A 9,914-nucleotide genomic window follows, 5' to 3' on the forward strand; every position below is an offset into this window, starting at 1 on the left:
TCCAGAATTTCTGTTTGGTTTGGATTGTAGTCTTCTGTGATTTCAGGTTTGGTTTCTGGAGAGTTGTCATTTTCCTTCTGTTCTGCAGTGTCACTGTAGTTCTTCATGGTGTTCGATTAATTGATCCTCTGCCAGCACATTTGTGGTAGTCATCACCTTTTCTTATTTGGGTACAGCTTTGGTTATTTCGTGGCTGGTCACCTGGGTCTTGTGTTCCTCCTCTGGCTCTCCATGGGCTTGGATGCTGCTGTCCTGTGCACCACGTGTGCTGCTGTTTCTGAGTTGTCTTGGGGTGCTGATTGCACCACTGGCAGGGGTGCTGGGTTCATGAGTGTCACTATCATTGGCAGGGGGCTGGGCACCTGGGACTTGTATACAGCCCCTGCTGCTGATGGAGCTGGTCTTGGATCTGCTGACACTGGGGGCTGGGTCACCAATTCTGCTATGGCTCCTGTTGCTTCTGGTCACAGGTTCCCCCTGCCACAATTGCGGGGGGGCGGAGGCTATTTTTTCTGTTCCCACCCCGTCTGCTCATAGTTGTGCTAATCAGCCACTGTGCGTTCATGTGTGCCAGGCCACAGCCACTTGGCCGGGCACCTTTGCACAGGCTGAGCCACTGCCATTTGGCAGAGAACATTCTCATGTGTGAAGCTGCCATGGCACAGTGAGTGCTCCCATGGGCCAGGTTACTGCTGCTCTGACAGTGTTCTCACATGTTGCAGGCTGCCCCCACCTCCACTCACAGTCTTGCTGGCTGCTGTGTGAGATCCACATCTTGGATCACCACCACTGGGGTGAGGGAGGGGGCTGTTCCTCTAGTTCCACTGTTTCTTGGGAATCCAGTCCACCTACCTTCAGATGTATAGCTGCATGGATCTCTCAGGCATCTTGCTGTGCTGTGTAGGGAGTCCTCTGTTGGTTAATGGATGTCCATTTAGCTGTAACTTAGAGGGCAGAGACAAAGGGAACACTTCACTCCAGCCATGATGCTGACATCACTCCTACACTTCCTAATCATTGATGAATTTGTTTTTCTCTGGGTTTCAAGTTTGTAAAATCATTGTTTGGCTTGCTTATTTTTCAAAAATTTATTATTTTTCCTTTGAATTTCTAAATTGAATGCTTGAGTACATTTATCAAGCAGATTTGTTTGTATTGAAAGCTAGTAGTTGTCTCACGCTATTCTAAAAATATTTAATGACTAAAATTCTAACATCTAGATCTGTTTCATTGCTTTCATATTTATTTTAACATTTTATTCTATGCCATCCAGCATGTCCCCATGGTGCAATTACACTGTCTTGAGTTTCTTTCTTCCACTTGCATATAATAACCTATCTGAGAGAAAGTCTCACAACATCCTTGGTGGGGCTGACAGCCAACTGCAGAAACATATATCTTTCAAACTAAAATATTTTCCAATGCTGTATAAATATCTGTTTTACAAACTGATAAATTGCAAAGAAGATCTGAATAATATATGAACATATTATATATCTTTCATTGTAATGTTCAAATACTAGTTCATTTAATGCTGCATGCTGTAAAAGGAGAAGGACACACGACAAATATTTCTCTGACATCATTGTTCAAAAAGTGCTTTTTCAATAAAATTCTTAAAGCAAGTTGTAAATTTCCACTTTTATGGAAAAACCATTTTTTGATAATGATTTTAACTCTAATTCATTGTACAGCAATGAATTTACTATGTTTAAACCTTTAGTCATTAGGAAGTATTTAAAATGTCCCATACTTATAAGAATTATAGTCTAATGGTCAGAACTTCAACACCAAGAGCCTTGGATATTTAGGTCTTATTTTGCTCTGGTTTATTACATCAGTATGAATCATCAGTTCACCTAGCTCAATAATTTTGCTTAATAAAAATGACAACAACAACAATAATAAAATTACCTCTTCCCTGAGATATTCTTTCTCTTCTAATGCTACTTCTCTATGCATCCAGCTATTAAATTTATATTTTAGAATTCTCTCAGGGCTTTTCTATTCTACTGAGCAAACACTTCAAATTCATCAAAGTCTTTCCTAGATCTTCCATTCTCATCAACTCCTTTGGGATGGGGAATAGAAACACAAAGTGGATTTTGGCAATAATGTGCATATTAAAAGGGAGAAGTATTAAGTTCATAGTGGGATAAGCACTTACTGATGCTTGGAATGAAGGAAAGATTAACCAAGAAGTTTTGCAGGAGAAAAAGGTATAATGATGTTGGGTGATTTAATATTTGGGCGTGAACCTAATATTTTGTATTTATTTTATTATTAAGATATTTTTCAGGTTGTATTTTGTTGTCTATTTGTTGTATTTTTGTTTGTCTATTATATTGTATTTCTGTAAAATACAATATAATATCTATTATATTATATTTCTGTAAAATACAATATAATATCTATTATATTAGCTATATCTGGACTTAACAAATACTAACCTTTTATCATATTAGATTTAAATTTTTAAGATAGAAATATTATCTAAATAATTAAATCCCAACCCTACATCTCGTTTTTCTCTCTACCTATAGGTTACCATTATGCTAAAGTTAGTTTGTATCCTTCTTATGCATGTTTTTAAACATTTATACTATATTTGTATATACGCATAGTGTGTACATCTTAAATTTTTCTAAATAACTGGTATCATACTGCACATTCTGGCATTACTAAGTTTTTACTTATATAATGTTATGTTTTTAAGATTCATACATGTTGATACAAGTAAATCTAGTTCATTCATGCCAAATGCAATGACTATATTTATTTATCTGTCTCCTTATTGATAGGCATTTATACTATTTGCAATTTCAGACTATTACAAATGGTGCTGCAATGAACATATAGCATTTGCCATCCCTTTATTTTCATCTTTTCTGTGTAATTATGTTTTGTGTGATTTTCTTATGAAAAGTATATAGCTGGATTTTCCAATTTACCCAATATAAGAATCACTTTTAATTAGTAAGTTTCATCTCTTTACATTTTTGTACATAGAGATGTATTCTGATTTTTTTCTACCAGTTTAGTTTGTGTTTTCTACTTAACATGCTTTAATTCCTCCTTTCGTCTCCTTCTGTTTTTAATTGGCTTAATCAAATTTTCATTATTCCTACTTTTCCCTCTATGATTTGGAAGTTATAAATTATATTTCTATATTTATAATTGACACCCTTAACATTTAACATGCATATTAATTTAATCAATTCTACAGTTAATCATTGTCACAACTCTTATTCTTAATGAATGTCCACTTCAGATGTGACCAAGGAGGATAATGGAGAAGGAAGAACTTCCCAGAGGATGGATCCACGGGACTCCTTAGACAACAGAACGTATTGCACAGAGCAGACCCAGAGCCTCATTACGGAACTTTTTCTCCTGCCAGGGCAGAGGATAGCCACAACCCCTGCCTAGGAGAATTCCATCATCACTATGAACCAGGGACTGCCCTTGGTTCTCTTTGAGTCCTTTTTCCACGCAAGTTTTTGTTTCCATTATCCTGCCCTTGCTCTACTGGGCAAGTATCAGACTACGGGAAACCACATCAGGACCTAACAAAGAAGGCTGCACATCGCACAGAGATCCTAGAATTTTAGCTGAGTGCAGCAGTCCTATGGGATTTGAGCTGTCTCTCTTAAAGAAGAGGGTGAGTGTTTTATATATGTGAAATAAAAAGTATAAATGGATATTGAATGATCTTTAGAGTGGAGACTGTTAGCTGCTCACAAAAATCCATATCCCCTCTTCCTGGACACACAAATAGGTTCTATAGTTGGATGAGGTCAAGTGACTGAATTTTACATATTGGAATATGAGCTCAAGTGATATATGCAAATTCTAATAGTGCCCAGAAAGTTCTTCTTTCTAAATTCTTAATTGTGTCTGAGTCCCTGAATCATGCATGGAAGAAAGTTTTTCCCCAAGAGGTCATACAGCCTTGGGCAGCAATTACATTGGAAACAGACATTTGTGGATCTATTTATCACTGCATTCTAGCCAACCTAAGGCAATCTTCCCATTTATTCAAACATATCTATATCCTTTAACTACATTTATTTTTCAATCACCTTTATTGATGTGTAATTTACACAAAATGAAATGCACCTATTTTAAGTGTACAGTTTGATTAATTTCGACAAATATATACTATTATGTAGTCACTACAATTAAGATATAAGTATTCCCCTCACCCCAAACCCCAAAATATTTCCTCATGTCCATTTGCATTCAATACTATTTCCCCACCCACAGCCTCTAGCAAACACTGATCTGCACTATAGTTTTGAAAGTCACTATAGTTTTGAATTTTCTAGAATTTCATGTAAATGGAATCATGCAGAATATAGTGTTTTTATGTCTGGCTTATTTCATTTGGTATACAGCATATGAGATTCATCCATGTTGTTTAGTGTATCAATACTTCATTCATTTATATTACTGAATAATATTCCATTGTATGGATATATCAAAATTTACTTATTTATTTACCACTTAGTGGACACATTTTATTTCCAGTTTTTTACTATTATTTAAAAAACGGCTATAAATGTTCTTTTATTGTGGGAACATGTATTTTCATTTTTCTTGAGTAAATAAGAGTATATTGCTGGATTGCATGGTAAATGAGAGGTTTACATTATAAGAATTGCCAAAATGTTTTTCAAAATAACTGTACCATTTTGCATTCCCACCAGCAATGTATGAGAGTTCCATTTGTTACATATCCATTCTAAACTATTGTCACTCTTTTTAATTTTAGCCATTCTAATGGTTCTGTAGTAGTGTCTGATGTGGTTTTAATTTACATTTCCCTAGTGGCTAAAGGTGTAAGGACATTTTGATGATCATATTTGCCATTCATATAACTGCTTTGGTGAGTATCTGTCAAATCTTTTGCCTATTTTTAAAACTGTCTTGTCTGACTTCTTATTATTGGGTTATAAGAGTTCTTTATAAATTTTAGTTATAAGACCTTTCTAAGATATATGCTTTGCAAATAGTTTTTCCTAGTCTGTGGCTTGGCTTTTCATTTGCTTACCAGCGTCATTCAAAGACTAAAAGGTTTTAATTTGATGAATTCCAATTCATCAAAAGTTTTTTTATTTTGTTTATCCTTTATATGTTATATCTAAGAAATTTTAATTCTAAGTTGACAGTTTTTATTTGTCAGTCCATTAAAAATGTTTGGTTGTATTCTGACTGGAATTGCTTCTGATGAGAAACTGGCTAGTCTTCTTTTCTTTACTCTGCTGGACAAAACGTGTCTTTGGTTTTTTTTTTTTTTTTTTTTTTTTTTAGATTTTTTTTTATTTATTCATTTTTTTCCCCCCAAAGCCGCAGTAGATAGTTGTATGTCATAGGTTCACATCCTTCTAGTTGCTGTACGTGGGACTCGGCCTCGCGTTGTACGGAGAAGTGGTGCCTCGGGGCGCGCCCGGGATCCGAACCCGGGCCGCCAGCATCAGAGTGCGCGCACTTAACCGCTAAGCCACAGAGCCGGCCCAAAACGTGTCTTTGTTTCTCTGGCTACTGTGAATATTTTCTCTTCATCACAGGTTTTCAGCAATTTGATTGTGATGTGCCTTGGTGACTTCATTTATGTTGATTCTGCTTGGCACCAATTGGGCTTCTTTGATCTGTGGATCTATTTTATGCATTCAATTTGGAAAAATTTTAGCAATTATTTTTTCAAATAATTTTTGCCCCCTCCACACACATACACCCAAGCACACTCCCCTCTCTTTCAGGGACCCCAATTGCACGTATGTTAGGCTGTTTGGTATTGTCCCACAGGTCACTGATCTTCTGTTCATAACTTTAAAGTTTTTTCCTTCTCTGTGCTTCATTTTAGACACATTCTATTGCTATTTCTTCAAGATCACTGATCTTTTGTTCTAATCTGCTATTAATGTCATCCACTGTCTTTTTCATTTCTAGAAGTTCCATTTGGATATTTTACATTTTCCATTTCTCTTCCTACCATGTTCGTGGTTATTGAGCATATATTTATCAGATTTATAAAACCAGTTTTAACATCTTCATCTGCTAGTCCCATCATCTTTGTTATTTATGAATCTGCTTTTAATTATTGATTTTTCTCCTGGTTATAGATTATATTTTCTTGCTTCTTTGCATACTTGGTAATTTTAGATAAAATGCAGACACTGTGAATTTAATGTTTTTGAGTGCTGGAATTTTTAAAATTTTTTTAAAGAGTATTAAAATTTATTCTGGCATGCAGGTATGTTACTTGGAGAACAGTTTGATTCTTTTGAGGCTTATTTTTAATCTTTGTTTAGACATATCAGAGCAGTCTAAACTAGTCCAGAATTAATTTATCCCAATATTAAGTGATATGGACTGAATCATGTCTCACCCCTACCCCCTCAAAATTCAAATATTGAAGCCTAATCCCCACTGTGGCTGTATTTGGAATTAGGGCTTTTAGGAAGTACTTAAGGTTAAATGAGATCATAAAGATGAAGCTCTAATCGAATAGGATCGGTGGCCTTATAAGAAGAGGAAAAGAGAGAGATCTCTTTCCATGCACTGAGGAAAAGCCATGTGAGGCCACAGCAGGAGGGTGACCATCTGCAAGCCAGGAAGGCAGCTCTCACCAGCAGCCAAACCTTGTTGAACCTTGATCTTGGACTTCTAGCCTCCAGAATTCTGAGAAAGTTAATGTTTGTTATTCAAGCCACCCAGTCTATGGTATTTGTTATAGCAGCCTGAGCTGACTAGTAGACTAAGGCAATGCTCTTCTGAGAATTCTGGTCAATGCCCATGTTTTACAAAGTTTACTCACTCCAGCTGCTGTGAACATGAATTATTCCCAGTCCTATGAGAGCTCTGAGACCAAGGACTCAAGAGGATCCTTCTGTAGCTCTCCAGAGCTTCCTCTCTGTTTAGGTCCCACCTACTCTGTACTCTTCCCCTCAAATTCAAGCTACTTTCTTCAGCCTCCTTGAACTCCAGTCTCTTTCTCCTCAACTCTGCAAAACTTCTGGGCTCTGCCTGGGTTTCCTTTCCACACTGAGCCCTGGAAATGCCTCCAGGCAGTAATCTGGAGCCGTCATTGGACTAACCTGGCTTGTCGTCCTTCCCTCAGGCCTGTACTACCTCTTAGTGAAAGTCTGAAAACACATATTTCATATTTTGAATGGTTTCCTAGATGTTGATGGAGAGAAGGCAAGTTCCATGGCATTTAATTTTTTATGGGTAAAGTTGAATTTTAAAATTTTCCCTGTGAATGTCTTGAGCATTTTTGGTGAAGTTAATTAATAGTTTTCATTGCTAATATCAATAGTATTCTCCTTATTATTGTAGTGAACAGTTAGTTATTAATATATGGTCTGTATTATATGGCTTTCAATCTTTATCAAACAACTAGAATCAAGGACTTAATTTGGCACAGTCTGTGAGGTTTACTCTGGAACAGAGGGAGGACAAGTAATGTAATTAAAACAGTAAAACCTTTCAAGACTTTTCTAAATATTGAGAAATGAAAAAATTCACTAATGTTCGAAGTCCAAAGGGATCAAGTTTGCTATAAAATAAAATTTATTATACAATGGAATGTTTATTTCTAATTACTATGGAACAATACTAGCAGAAATATTCTATTATTTGTTTTCTATAACCCTCTTAGAATTTTGTTTACTAACAACTACTTTACTTGATTAAACAATGTTAAATGTATAATGCTATTTTTGTGCAAAGTATGTACCAACTTTTACATTTCTTACTTTATTCAATGTCCAGATCAATTCTACTGCAACATTCGACTCACAAAAATCTTTTCTGGTCTGTGGACTCGCAACTACATAATTTTAAAATTACCATTGGGTGGAGGCCTCTGTCTCACACAGAAGAGTGAATGAGTTCACTGCCTGCCATGTGGCTCAGTAGGCCAATCAGCTGCAGAAAGAAGCCACTTGTCCTTCTGGTAGTGGAATGTCACACTGGTCTTCCTCACAGCAGGAGCAGATGGTCACCCAAATGCCATATACCCCTTTTTGGAAGTTTCTGCCAGACGCTGACTTCAGAGTCACAATAAAGCCACAGTACAATTTAAAACAGCTACACATCTCACGTAGGACTTTGTAGGAATAATATCAAAGCTTTTTTGACTTGATCATAGATTGAACACAAGCTTAGCCTGGCCAGCACGTACTGTTATGCAGTGTGAAATGGACCTTTCAGCCTCTAACCGTTCAAGGGTCTACCAAGGAAGTCCTGATAAATGAGGATATGACCTAAATCCATACTAGAAAGGAACTGATTAGTGCACAAGCTCTGTTACTTCAAACCAGTATCTGTTTGTGTTTTAAAACAAATTAATAGGAACACTGTCTAGGCCCATCTGGGCAAATGTTCTGGTTTATTAGAATATTTGCAAATAAAGTTTTGCATTCGCTAAAAATACATGACTCAAATAGTTATGCTTCTTGTTTTAATGCATTTGTCTTTTTTTCTTACATTGTGATCTGCAAATAGATATCAGACTGTGATGAAATTATACAACATGAGTATTTTTCAACTATACGTGAAATCTTCTCAAAAGATACTGTTCATATTTTTTATTCCCTTCCACCACCCAGTGGGTTTGTTTCTTTACAAAACAAAGATTTTATGTTTTAATCATGAAATATATAAAATGTACTGAAAGTTGATAGAATAATATTTCTGGGAATCATGGTAGCAGTGTTTTGCTACATTCATGAGATCTCTCTTTCTTTTTAAGAAAGCACTAATCAAAAGCTAATGAGGCCGGCCCTGTGGCTTGGTGGTTAAGTGCGCGCGCTGCGATGCTGGCAGCCCGGGTTCGGATCCTGGGTGCGCATCGAGGCACCACTTCTCTGTCCATCCTGAGGCCGAGTCCCACATACAGCAACTGGAAGGGTGTGCAGCTGTGACATACAACTATCTACTGGGGCTTTGGGGGCAAAAAATAAATAAATAAAATCTTTAAAAAAAAAAAAAAAGCTAATGACTCCATCTAACACATCTCTTCCTTTTCCCTTTAACCCTCCTCAGAATTTTCACTATACTTAAGTTGGTGTCTATCGTTTCTATATATGATTTTGCATTTTATTACATGTGTATATATCCATAATCATGCTTATTTTATGAAGTTGGCCCCATAGTGAATAGTTCGACAGAATGTAGAGAACATACCAAATGCTGGTACCAAATGATAATCCTTTTTCTTTTCTCCTGAATGGAGCTATCATATCCGTCTTTGGTTTTCATAGGAATCATGTACGAACTTACTTTAAGCGATGGAGAGTCAGATATATATCAGGAATGTACCCTCTACCCTCTCTAGTTATGAAATACAATCCAAACTACCACTGCTCCCTAGTAGGCATTTTACTAGGAAAAAGTTAAGTATTTTTTGTAGAGAAATGAAGCTGGGTTTCTTGTCATGGCAAATTATTCATAGAAAAGTAGGTACATTTGTAGGGATTTAATTAAGAACTCTGTGAAATAGGAAACAGAACAACAAATTGAATAACAGAAGTTGGTCTTGGTATGCATCTAAGGTTGTGCATAGTTCACACTGGACTCTAATCAGAGCAATCCAGAAAGAAGGTAAAACAAAATTTAGGAATGAAAACCTCAGAAAGGAAAATACACACAAGATGTACCTGGCCAGTTGCAGTGTGTCTGTGAGCCGTCTACAGCTCATCTGACTCCCCACCTTCCCCTCACTACACCGTACTCCTGCCCCCACCCTTTGTCCTCACTACACTGTCCTCTGACGCCCACATCAGCCCCTCACCCTACCCACCTCACATTCTGGCAGCCCTAAGAGAAAGCACGGGAGAATGGGTGGAGGGGAGCACCTCCTCGCAGGACCCTTAAAGCCACCCACCCCTCACCCTGGGTTACTTGGC

General features: G+C 36.9%; 1 long non-coding RNA gene across 1 annotated transcript; it reads left to right on the forward strand.

Annotated features, from left to right (window-relative positions):
• The first annotated feature begins 3,275 nt into the window (after nucleotides 1-3,275).
• LOC147913060 (uncharacterized) lies at nucleotides 3,276-8,386 on the forward strand. Its single transcript, XR_015549284.1, has 3 exons — nucleotides 3,276-3,661; nucleotides 4,831-4,888; nucleotides 7,777-8,386. It is a non-coding gene; the product is annotated as an uncharacterized LOC147913060 (long non-coding RNA).
• Nucleotides 8,387-9,914: the final 1,528 nt, after the last annotated feature.

The sequence above is a fragment of the Ceratotherium simum genome, chromosome 31, assembly GCF_057802395.1.
Source record: "Ceratotherium simum simum isolate JZ-2026a chromosome 31, ASM5780239v1, whole genome shotgun sequence".
Classification (NCBI taxonomy): domain Eukaryota; kingdom Metazoa; phylum Chordata; class Mammalia; order Perissodactyla; family Rhinocerotidae; genus Ceratotherium; species Ceratotherium simum.